We start from the raw sequence: 13383 nt of genomic DNA, 5'->3' as shown, positions 1-13383 counted from the left end.
TTTAAAAAATTGGAAGAAAACAAACAAAAAACTTGAGCTGAAAAAGTTCACAGTCATGTTGGCTAATACAGTACATTAATCCTAATTTTAGATTTGGAGAAGTAGCCAGCTGAATCTTTCTTGTAAACCTTTTCAATATGTTTCTATGAAATTCTGGGGCCAAATCTCTCAGGGCCCTGAATCTCTTCAATGACGAGAACTTGGTGCCACTCCAAAAGTTTTCCAGAGCCTCCAAAGAAACGTGAGACCCTCACAGTACCCATGCCACTCTAATGTCCTCGGGACAGAGTACTCCAGGAAGGACTGTGAGAAGTGTGCTGCAGGAGAGAGGGCTGTGGCATCAGATTCCCTGGTTCAGAGCCTGGAGCCCTGCTGGAGTATGCACGGCCTCAGCTACCACATTCGTAAAATGAGAATAAAACTCAATAAGCTGCGTGGGTGTCCTGAGGATCAGTGGGGAGGATCGCACAGCACCTCCTATATTGCCTGGATCATACCCAGTAGCAGATACAATTATTATTAACTTGGTTCCCATTGGTAACCAAAGGTATGAGTTTTAAATTGCTTAAAACGTAGCCACTTGGGACAAAATGATCTGGAGTCCAGGCTCAGAAAAACTGTTCTGCAGAAATCAACTGTGCGGTCCCCAGCCTCCAGAATTTTTTGAGAGTTTGGGATTAAGAATCTTCTGTATCTGGAGGTGCTACCAGAAATCCAGGTGACATCGATGGGGCAGAATATGATCCACACGTGTTTTTGCCCAGGACCAAGGGGGTCCAGGGTGCAGGAAAGTCAGTGCTAGACCCAGGAGAGTCCTAGGCAAATGGGGCGTGTCGCCCTGTGCACTGGGCCTCACCTCAAGTCCGCGTGTATGTGTGTGGTCCACAGGGTCATGTCAGCTTTGGGGTGTCAGCTCTCCTCTCTCACAGCCTCTCTCATGGGCGCCAACTAGGACTCTGATCACCCAGGAATGACAGCAGGGAAGAGGAATTGTCTCTGGAGTCAGAAGAACTGGTGGAACATCAGCTCCAGCCATGACTGGTGAGTGCGTGGCAACACACTGAATGCTCTGAACTTCACGAGGAGAGGAAATTATACCTCCTTCATGGCTTGCATGAGCCTGTGAGGTCATGTGTGCAAGTGCTTATTAAACTCAAACATGCAGAAAACAAAAATTACGATCAGTGATATCTTGAAGATTGAGTGAGTAAGAAAGGGCATTTGTGTGCACAGGGAAATGGACTTTAGTTTATTGCTGAATCATTCTTAATTGTAGAAGTAGTTATGCAATTACAATGCTGAACAACAGCATATAACTGTTAGTCACCCAGAAATACTAACAACTTTTGTTCTGCCCTAGCCAATGCCAAACATTCAGGGTGAGGCTTTATTCTGGCCTTCGTTCCTAAAATGTTCTCTCTCCAACACTGCAAGTCAGGTGGTTGCAGGCTGAAACCCATCCTCGGAGCCCTGAGCTCCGCCAGCCCTGTGGGGCCCTGCTGGAGAGCGGGGCTGGGTGGGTTTGCAGCTCTGCCCTGACAGGCGGGGATTTGTTCATCTTTCTCCAGGCACGCTGTGCCAGCTCTCAGGACTATTGTGCAAGATTGTGCTGGGCCGTTCTGAAAATTTTCTTCTGCACACACACCCTGCCCACGAAAAGAATACAAAGCAGATTTTCATAACAAGGGCTGCACCTCTGCTCCGTGTGAACTCTCCGTTGTGTTCAGCTCCCCAGATGAGCCTGCTGGCTGATGAGAGTTTCTCCATTCGAGGAGATCAGGAATTGTGGGAAAATGGAAATTCAGTTGTTTTGGTCCCCTTATGACCTCCCTTAAAAAAAGTAAAAAACATCTCAGAGAAATCTGCTGAGGACAAGAGGAAAATAAGTCAAGGCCCCAAGCTCTGGCCACTCTTTGTGACAGGAGCCCAGAGGCTGTTCCTTGTGGAGAGGTCAGGCCACACACTGTCACAGCACCTGGAAGGGAGTGTGGCTAAGAACTGAAGGCGGAGGCCCTGGGAAGAAGGCAGAAACGGCTCTGGAAGGCATTGCACGTATCTACCAAGTTCAGTGATTTGTTCCATCTTGGCATCTATATCCAGAGGTCCCCTCAGGGCTTGTCCCAGTAAAACGTGGAGTAGGATTCCAGAATGTCAGCTCCAGATGTGGCCACACACTACCTCCCTGCACGAGTCCTCTGTACATTGGGAGGGACCTGGCAGAATCCCTCCCGCTGAAGCGAGGTGTGTGTGTGGGGGGGTCAAGCTGGTCTGTGAGGAGGCACATCGGCTGGCATCTCAGCTCTGAGCTGTGCTTTACCCTGTCTTGTAGTGGCAAGCGTCTGGAAGAAGAGACTTTTTTCTGGGCCTGTGTATGAGGGGAAAAAAACTGCATGTTTTCTTTATTTTTTTCTTTTATTTTCCAAGTGAAAGGAGGGGAGATAGAAAGACCCCTGCATGTGCCCAACCCGGATACACCTAGTAACCCCAGTCTGGTTCGATGCTCTGCCTATGTAGGGCCATGCTTGCAACTGAACTATTTTTAGTGACTGAGGCTCTAGGGAGCCATCCCCAGGGGAAGGGGTAGGAACAGATGCACTAGAACAAAGGTTCTAAACCTGTGGGTCGCGACCCCGGTGGAGGTCGAACGACTAAAACACAGGGGTCACCTAAAGCCATCGGAAAATAAAATCAGTATCCCACAGGTTGAGAACCGCTGCACTAGAACCAATGAGACATGGCTATTTCAGGGGAAGAGAGAAAGACAGAGAGAGAAGGGGGAGGGGAAGGATGGATGTATGGCCAGTAGTCACAGCCATCATGGCCATTCATATGCAGGTTCCCATTGGATTCAGGCCAACGGTAAAGAAACAGTGGAGCCAAACAATGGTGGGCCATTCCTTTATTGAAGTCTCGCACTGGCCAAGGAGCAACATACAGGGAAAACACTTCCCTTTCACTCAGGGCTCCCAAAGCCACTCACACATTCTCAGGTTCCACAACCAAGAGAATCTTCTCCAGTTTCTCCCAGAATCAAAGGCCCCACCTGTCTCAGTGGAGCTCACAAAAGCCCCTTATCTCTGGTTAACCATCTGCACACCATCTCTTTCCCTGCCAACATGACTTCTTCCTCAGCACCCTGCATTCTCTCTGCTCTCACTCTGCAAACATGGCTTCTCTCTCCCTCTTCTCCTTCTTCTCTCCTTTTCAAAACTTTCTGGTGTGAAAACCTCTCCTCCAGCAAACAATGGCCCCTCCCAAGCAGGAATGCGATTTGCAATTTGCAATCAACTGCCCTGCTCTGAGGGCAAGCACACACGTGCACTTTTTTTCTTTTTTTTTTTTTTTTTGTATTTTTCTGAAGCTGTAAATGGGGAGAGACAGTCAGACAGACTCCCGCATGCACCCGACCGGGATCCACCCGGCACACCCACCAGGGGCGAAGCTCTGCCCACCAGGGGGCGATGCTCTGCCCCTCCGGGGCGTTGCTTTGCTGCGACCAGAGCCACTCTAGCGCCTGGGGCAGAGGCCAAGGAGCCATCCCCAGCACCCGGGCCATCTTTGCTCCAATGGAGCCTTGGCTGCGGGAGGGGAAGAGAGAGACAGAGAGGAAGGAGGGGGTGGGGGTGGAGAAGCAAATGGGCACTTCTCCTGTGTGCCCTGGTCGGAATCGAACCCGGGTCCCCCGCACGCCGGGCTGACGCTCTACCACTGAGCCAACCGGCCAGGGCCCAGCACCACTTTTAACAATAAAAGTGAGCAAACTCAAAAAATACAAATTTGACAAATTTGTTTGCCCAACAATGGAGAAGCAGGTGGTCGAACCAGGGACATTCATAGCCAGGACACTGTACCACTGAGCCAACCAGCCAGGGCCTGCCTGTGTTTTCATGAGTGAGACTCTTAAGACTATTTGGCCTCAGTACCAGGAAGAATTTCCCAACATTTAATGGTTTAATGTACAAAGTTTTTGAGCTGCTTATCATTAAAAGGACAGAACCACTTGCACGTAACAGTACAGAGTAAACCCCTGCACTGGTGGGGAGGTTAGACTAGCCTTAGTGTCACCTAAGGGACATAAGAACTAATCATCAGAAATCCAAGGAACAGCATGGACAGCACATACCTGGGCTTCTGCCCTGGAAGGTCACTATGAATTCCTTCCTTCCTTCCAATGCACTGTTGTTTCTGCTGCTGGAAATGGGAAGCCAAGCTTGGAGCAATGTATCTCAGCAGGTAAACCGCAGAGTCCTGGGGTCTAAGTCTTCCCAAAAAATCATATAACATTAACCTTGTAACGTAGGCATGTTTGCAAGGATGGATGACAAAGAGAAAGGGAAGAATAGAGGATACACACAAACATAAAGTGAATAAAAACCACGACATTCTTGAACTTCTCAAGTGTTTTTTCCATCTCACTGAGTCAGTGAAAGCTTCGTGGCTGTGCTGGCGTTCCAGGCGTAATGGGAACTGGGAACGCTGCTGTCACAGTGAATCAGCTGTTTCTGTGTTTGCTGCTCCGCCCTGCCTCTCCTTGGGTTTTACGCTATCTTTAGATGGTTAAAGAGTAGATTCATGATAATGCTGGATCCCATTGACATGGGCTTCTGTGATATGATGAGGTTATCCTGGGTCTAGAAATGTCTCTGCTTTGCAAGTTCAAGAACTTGATTTTATCGGTATGCCTAGGTTTGATTAGATTCTGAAGGCAGATTCACATGAATCAAACTCATGAGAAAGTGATAAACTAGATACCAATTTTATTAACTAATAATCTATTAATTTATAATGCCTGGCATTATAACTTTGTACAGATTCTGCACAAGGAACATGATGGACAGGTGTAATAGCCAAAATATTTATTAACCTAAAAGGCATGGACACCAATCAATGAGAATCGATCCACAGTCCATTATAATAGATGTCAGTTGGTTTGCTAGTTGAGGTCACATTAGGGAGATGTCAGCTCTGGACATGGGGAGAAGAGTTAATATTTAGGTAACTTTACTACCTGCCAGACACAAATATATGATCAACTTACAATGTTTTATTGTTATTGTTGAAAACTTACCATGATCTTTTGTGGAAGGCATTTAAGGAACTAGGTTTCAGAGACTTTAAAGAACTCATCCTTGGTCCCACAGATGGTCAATGAAGAGTCAGTTTTAAACAGAGGTTCATGTGCACTATGTTGCAAAGGAAAGTTCCCCCCAGTAAATCACATAGGAAACATATTTAGATCAGATAGTGGTCAACTAGTGTTGATATAATAAAAGCCAAGTATGCCATGATTTCTTAAAGGAATTATTTGAAGTTCCCAAAGAGTTCTCTTTATGAATGCCAAAATGATCACTAAAAAAAAAAGAACTAGATATTTGTTTTACTTTGGTGAGACTGAGCTCAAATGTCTAAGTTCTCTGAGCCTGCAGGGTGATTTGGCACATAGCAGAGCTGGCTGTTTGTCAGTGGTTGGCAGGAATGAAGCTGAAATAAAAGTGAGGCATTTTATTCCAGAATGAAGTTTCTCAACTTTGGTTGAACGTTAGGAAGATATGGGAAGCTTTTAAAAAGATATAATATCAATCCAACTGCCATACTTACCTCACCTTCAATTAGAAATAATTTGGGGACACCTTCCCAGTGATTCCAGTGTGCAGCGTGTGTGGAACGACTGTTCTGCCGGTCTAGCAGTGCCATTCAAAGTGTGGCCCTCCCGTGTCAATCCTCTCTCAGCTACTGGTCCATGATGAGGGAGGAACCAATACTGAGAGTGTTTAGAAACTTTTATAGCAATTTGACAAATTAGGAATATGTCTGCTGAATCTAATAATAAAAAAATGTCAGCTAGTATTTTATATGTGTTTCAACTTTATTTTATTTTTCTAGTAATTCATTTATATTTTACAAAAGGATCAGTCCATGATGGAGAAGGGAAGGAGAGGAAGACGTCTTCACCACAGATGGTTTGGGAAACGCAGCTCAACACTCGACGTTAAGATCATTTTGCTTCATCCCAAAGACCACACTTTGTAAGAAATGCCACCTGTATCTGCTGCCCTTCTAAGATCACTACTGGATCTTTTATCACTTGTTTGTTTGTTTCATTATTGGGGTCAAATATAGTATCTTCAAGGGTTGGTTTATCTTTGTCAATTTTTCTCAGAGGACATAGTTGCAGCCCTTTCTCACTTCTATAATGTACCTGAGAAAAACAAAAACACATGTGAGTGTAAAACACAAATTGCCTCTAAGTGATAATAGTAAAATGAAGAGCTCAGTTGCATATCGAGATGTAGAAGTGGGTACTTGTCTTATAATAAATACAAGGCCCCTCAGCCAAGCGCACTTTGGGAGGAAGGAACTCTGGGTATTGTTGAAGACCTGAGGGCCAGCAGAACTGTGGCCTCGCTTTTCTCTTCTGGTCTAGAAATAAAATCATGTGACAGGATGGACCTGTATGGCAATGATCGCAGAGGACAAGGCCTGGGGTGCAGAGTGTGGGAAAGCCGGTGGCTAACCTGAAGTCTGAGTTGCAGTCCTGTGGATGACTAAACAGAGAACAAATCTGTGTCTTATCCTGGATTACCTCAAAACAAACAACTTCTAATTTAAACAGAAGGTTTGATTTTGCCTCAAATATAGTGAATTTATTTTCCTAATTAAAAATCAATGGATAGTCCAATAAAGGATTTGCTTTTTGATGTTGTTCATGTCATTTCCTTTCATATCTGAGACCTCATCTTGTATATGTAATTTGGACATTCAAATGTTGTGAGACATTTCAGTGCTTTAGGAAAAAGTGAAACAGAATATTTTATATCAGAACATACTCGAAAACCAGAGATATGGTCAAATTTATGGCAATGTGAAAGGAGAATAGATGGCCTCCTTCCATCTGAAATCATGGTCTTTAATTTTCCAAAAAAAAAAATACTTGGTCAAAACATGTTCTGAATCGGGGGGAGTGACGTCACGGAAATGGCGCCGTGAGAAGCGCGTCCGACAGCTCTCCCCTAAATCACAACAAATTTATCAACTAGAAACAGAAAAATTTATCCTCGGAGCATTCCGGAGTTCCACACAAACTGAAAGCAAAAGGACTGTTATCACTTGAATCTGAGAGACGAGGGTGTGGAGGAAGCTACCACAGCGACGCTCATTCAAGCCGCCAGGGAGTGCGCCTGCGGTGAGTCAGCCCATATACTTGGGAACCGCAAGCCGCCGGGAGCCGCCGACCAAGCTGCCGCGAACCCCCTCGAACCCCCGCGAACCGCCACCGGCACTGCGAGCGGCCGCCACGACCCGCCGCGCGTGCGCGCGCGCCCGGTCCGGTTGAGCACTGCTGACGTTCCCAGCGGCCCGCACACTGCGAGTGAGGGTCGCCGGCCACCGGTGCCCGGAGCGCCACATTCGCGCGCGTGCCTTGGGCATTCCACGCGCCCAGGGAGCCCTACTGGCCCGCACACCCAGGGGGCTCCATTATCCTGCGCCTGGTGCGGTCCAGCCGCCAGCGGCGGGGCGAGCGGGAGAGGCTTGGGAGATTCTCTCCGTGTGCGGGGCACCTCACCCAGCCATTCAAGCTAACGATCAAGCGTTGGGGGAGGGGCGCGCGCAGGCAGCCTAAAACACCTTCAGAAACACAGCTGCGACCCAATCACTGAAATTAGCTTAACCCATAAAATCTGCGCACCCTCGGTTCTAATTGATAAGATCTCTCTCAGTTCAGCGATCCAAGACAAGAGGCGTGATATTTTTTAGTGCCTCTCGCTAAAGGGGCGGGGGCAACTTCTGATTGATAGAGCCTCCATATTCAGGGATAAACGCTAACAAGAAGGACTTGGCAGATAATAAGGTCTATACTACACTAGTCATAAGCAGAGACTAGTGCCTCTTCTTCCCTGCAAAAACAGGCTACAAAGTGTGGAAAGCCTGGGTTGAGAGGTCCAACTAAATGATAGGCGCTGAACAGTCACCTTGACAACAATTGACTCCCACCCCCGCCTGAATACACTGGAGGCCCTGACTGTCAGAGCCTTTCCCAAAGCCTTGCACTGAGTGAGGATAGAGTGGGGATTTCCCAGCTCTTTGAGCCTCTTACTCCCCAGGCAGAAGCAGTTGCAGCCTTATAGCTGGATCACCAGGCTGCTAATTCAGAAAGGGGGGACTAGGAGAGAGAATCCAGGAAAGCAAACTCTCTCATCGTTGGACCCTGCAAACGCCAACAAGCCTTTACTTCCAGCAAGACTAAAGCCAATTATATGACATAGCCATAGAATCCCATCAACTGCAAATCCCTACCTAAGAGTGACACAGGGGCAGAGCCTGGGGTACAGAGTCACTGACTAGGAAGAGGGAGAGAAAAGAAAAAGGAAGAAGTTAACCTCTCAAAATCAAGAAAAACCCACAGACTTTACAACTTGATCCACTAATTTTTTTTTGTTGTTGTTGTTGTTGTTTGTTTCTTCTATCTTTTTGCCTTTATTTCCTCCACCTCGGTCCTTCTATTCTCTTCCCATCTTATGCTTCCCCTTTCTTGAACTACACTACCCATGAGTGTTGCATTTTATTTTTCTTCTACATCCTCACCCTCCTTTAAGGTTATACTCCAAAACACTTAACTCTCACTCTCTCTTCTTTTGTTTTTTTTTTTTGTCTTGCTTTATTTTGTTTTTTTCTCCTCCTATTTTATTTCTTCCTTCGTTTTTCTCTTTTTCTTATTTTTTCCTTTCTATTCGTTTTTTCTTTTCTCATTTTACTTTCCTCCCATATAATCCTCAATCACGAACAAATTAGTTAATTTGGGACTCAAGGCTTTTTTTTGGATTTATTTCTCTTTTTTGCTTTTGTTTTTATTTTTTTTTCTCTTGTTTGTTTATTTTTGTGGCATTTTGGGTCCTCCCAACCCAAGGTCTCCATTGTATTTAGTCTTCGCTCCACTTAATACAACAGATTTTTACTTATTATTTTTATTTTTCTTCTTTATTATTCTTTTTTGGTCCTTTTTTCTGGTTCCCTCTTATCCCTCTCATTATATCTCTTAGTTGACCATCACTTACAAGCAAATCATCTTATGCTTGTCTAAGATTTTCTTCCTTTTTTTTTTTTTTTGCATTTAGTAGGTCCCTACTCCCTTTTTTTGCCCTTTGAACTCTTCACCCCAAATCAGGCCCTCCATTATAGGCACGATATTTCCCTGAGGAGGGGAGAGGAGGAAAAGAGAAGAGAGAAAAAAAGGGGGGAATAATAAATTATTACTGTTTTTTTTTGTGGGGTGTTTAACCCCCCTTTTTTTTTTTTTTTTTTTTTCTTTTTACTCTTTATTAATTCTAATTAGTGCTATCAATAAGACTACCCTCAGATGCCGATAAGAAAGAGGAAATCGAATATTATGGATACAAAAGAAAGAGAGGTAACACAAATAGATGTGGAAAAATCTATGGAGAAAAGACTTAACATATTGGAAGCCTTGGAGCTAAATGACAGAGAATTTAAAATAGAAATGTTAAAAATACTCAGAGATATACAAGAAAACACAGAAAGGCAATATAGGGAGATCAGAAAACAACTCAATGAACACAAAGAATATATTACCAAGGAAATTGAAACTATAAAAACAAATCAAACAGAAATGAAAAACTCAATTCACGAGCTGAAAAACGAGGTAACAAGCTTAGCTAACAGAACAGCCCAGATTGAAGATAGGATTAGTGAAATAGAAGACAAACAACTTGAGGCACAACAGAGAGAAGAAGAAAGAGACTCAAAAATAATAAAAAATGAGAAAGCTCTACAGGAATTGTCTGACTCCATCAGAAAGAATAACATAAGAATAATAGGTATATCAGAGGGAGAAGAGAAAGAAAATGGAATGGAGAATATACTCAAACAAATAATAGACGAGAACTTCCCAAGCCTGTGGAAGGAACTAAAGCCTCAAATTCAAGAAGCAAACAGAACACCAAGTTTTCTTAACCCCAACAAACCCACTCCAAGGCACATCATAATAAAGATGACACAAACCAATGACAAAGAAAAAATTCTCAAGGCAGCCAGGGAAAAGAAGAGTACAACATATAAAGGAAGGCCTATTAGATTATCATCAGATTTCTCAGCAGAAACTCTACAAGCTAGAAGAGAGTGGACCCCAATATTTAAAGCCCTGAAAGAGAGGAACTTTCAGCCAAGAATACTATACCCATCAAAGCTATCCTTCAAGTATGAAGGAGATAGAAAAACATTCACAAATACAGAAAAGATGAGAGAATTTATCAACAGAAAGCCCCCACTCCAGGAAATACTAAGGGGGGTTTTCCAACCAGATTCAAAGAACAAAAGAAAACAACACCACAAGTAACAGCTCCACCAAGAACACAATAAAACCAAACTTAAACTGTGACAACAAAGGAAAAAAAGGGGGGAGAGGATGGAGATTAACAGTAGCAAAGGATGATGAAGTGCAGAAATACTTATAAGATAGGGTACTACAATGAATATGGTAGGTACCCTTTTCATTACTTAATGGTAACCACCCTTAAAAAAACCACCACAAAAACACTTGACTTAAAAAAGGTAGCAACAGAGGAAAGAAGTATGGAACACAAACAAACAAAAACAAATGATAGAAAAACAAAAGAGAAGAATCAAACTAGATACAAAACTAACAGAAAGCAATTTATAAAATGGCAGTAGGGAACCCACAAGTATCAATAATTACACTAAATGTAAATGGATTAAACTTACCAATAAAAAGACACAGAGTAGCAGAATGGATTAAAAAAGAAAATCCAACTGTATGCTGCCTACAAGAAACACATCTAAGCAACAAGGATAAAAACAAATTCAAAGTGAAAGGCTGGAAAACAATACTCCAAGCAAACAACACCCAAAAAAAAGCAGGTGTAGCAATACTCATATCTAATAATGCTGACTACAAGACAGAAAAAGTACTCAGAGACAAAAATGGTCATTTCATAATGATTAAGGGGAAGTTGAATCAAGAAGACATAACAATCCTTAATATATATGCACCAAACCAAGGAGCACCAAAATATATAAGACAGCTACTTATTGACCTTAAAACAAAAACTAACAAAAATACAATCATACTTGGAGACCTCAATACACCGCTGACGGCTCTAGATCAGTCATCCAAACAGAGAATCAACAAAGATATAGTGGCCTTAAACGAAATACTAGAACACCTGGATATGATAGACATCTACAGGACACTTCATCCCAAAGCGACAGAGTATACATTTTTCTCTAGTGTACATGGAACATTCTCAAGAATTGACCATATGTTGGGCCACAAAGACAATATCAGCAAATTTAGAAAAATTGAAATTGTACCAAGCATATTTTCTGATCATAAAGCCTTGAAACTAGAATTCAACTGCAAAAAAGAGGGGGAAAAACCCACAAAAATGTGGAAACTAAACAACATACTTCTAAAAAATGAATGGGTCAAAGAAGAAATAAGTGCAGAAATCAAAAGATATATACAGACAAATGAAAATGAAAATACGACATATTAGAATCTCTGGGACGCAGCAAAAGCAGTAATAAGAGGAAAGTTCATATCACTTCAGGCCTATATGAACAAACAAGAGAGAGCCGAAGTAAACCACTTAACTTCACACCTTAAGGAACTAGAAAAAGAAGAACAAAGACAACCCAAAACCAGCCGAAGAAAGGAGATAATAAAAATCAGAGCAGAAATAAATGAAATAGAGAACAGAAAAACTATAGAAAAAATCAATAAAACAAGGAGCTGGTTCTTTGAAAAGATCAACAAAATTGACAAACCCTTATAGCAAGACTCACCAAGGAAAAAAGACACAGGACTCAAATAAATAAAATCCAAAATGAAAGAGGAGAGATCACCACAGACATCATAGAAATACAAAGAATTATTGTAGAATACTATGAAAAATTATATGCCACCAAATACAACAATCTAGAAGAAATGGATAAATTCCTAGAACAATACAACCTTCCTAGACTGAGTCATGAAGAAGCAGAAAGCCTAAACAGACCAATCAGTAGGGAGGAAATAGAAAAAACTATTAAAAACCTCCCCAAAAATAAAAGTCCAGGCCCAGACGGTTATACTAGTGAATTCTATCAAACATTCAAAGAAGACTTGGTTCCTATTCTACTCAAAGTCTTCCAAAAAATTGAAGAAGAAGCAATACTTCCAAACACATTTTATGAAGCCAACATAACCCTCATACCAAAACCTGGCAAGGATGGCACAAAGAAAGAAAACTACAGACCAATATCTCTAATGAATACAGATGCTAAAATACTAAACAAAATACTGGCAAACCGAATACAACAACATATTAAAAAAATAATACATCATGATCAAGTGGGATTCATCCCAGAATCTCAAGGATGGTTCAACATACGCAAAACGGTTAATGTAATACACCATATCAACAAAACAAAGAACAAAAACCACATGATCTTATCAATAGATGCAGAAAAGGCTTTCAATAAAATACAACACAATTTTATGTTTAAGACTCTCAACAAAATGGGTATAGAAGGAAAATATCTCAACATGATAAAGGCCATATATGATAAACCATCAGCCAACATCCTATTAAACGGCATAAAACTGAGGACTTTCTATCTTAAATCAGGAACAAGACAGGGTTGTCCACTCTCTCCACTCTTATTCAACGTGGTGCTAGAAGTTCTGGCCAGAGCAATCAGACAAGACAAAGAAATAAAAGGCATCCATATCGGAAAAGAAGAAGTAAAGGTATCACTTTTTGCAGATGATATGATCCTATACATCGAAAACCCGAAGGACTCCACAAAAAGATTATTAGAAACAATAAACCAATACAGTAAGGTCGCAGGATACAAAATTAACATACAAAAGTCCATAGCCTTTCTATATGCCAACAATGAAATATTAGAAAACGAACTCAAAAAAATAATCCCCTTCACGATTGCAACAAAAAAAATAAAATACCTAGGAATAAACATAACAAAGAACATAAAGGACCTATATAATGAAAATTACAAAGCATTGTTAAGGGAAATCGAAAAAGATACAATGAGATGGAAAAATATTCCTTGTTCCTGGATAGGAAGAATAAATATAATCAAAATGGCCATATTACCCAAAGCAATATACAAATTTAATGCAATTCCCATCAAAATCCCTATGAGATTTTTTAAAGAAATGGAACAAAAAATCATCAGATTTATATGGAAGTATAAAAAACCCTGAATAGCCAAAACAATCCTAAGGAAAAAGAATGAAGCTGGGGGCATTACAATACCTGACTTTAAACTATATTATAGGGCCACGATAATCAAAACAGCATGGTATTGGCAAAAAAATAGACACTCAGACCAATGGAACAGAAT

General features: G+C 42.0%; 1 long non-coding RNA gene across 1 annotated transcript; it reads left to right on the top strand.

Moving 5' to 3' along the window:
• Window positions 1-860: 860 nt before the first annotated feature.
• LOC136306404 (uncharacterized) lies at window positions 861-6084 on the top strand. The gene is made up of 2 exons (XR_010725647.1): window positions 861-1041; window positions 5908-6084. It is a non-coding gene; the product is annotated as an uncharacterized lncRNA (long non-coding RNA).
• Window positions 6085-13383: the final 7299 nt, after the last annotated feature.

Source organism: Saccopteryx bilineata, chromosome 5, assembly GCF_036850765.1.
Source record: "Saccopteryx bilineata isolate mSacBil1 chromosome 5, mSacBil1_pri_phased_curated, whole genome shotgun sequence".
NCBI lineage: Eukaryota > Metazoa > Chordata > Mammalia > Chiroptera > Emballonuridae > Saccopteryx > Saccopteryx bilineata.
Note: the sequence above shows the minus strand (reverse complement) of the source record. Positions and strands in the feature narration are given on the sequence as shown.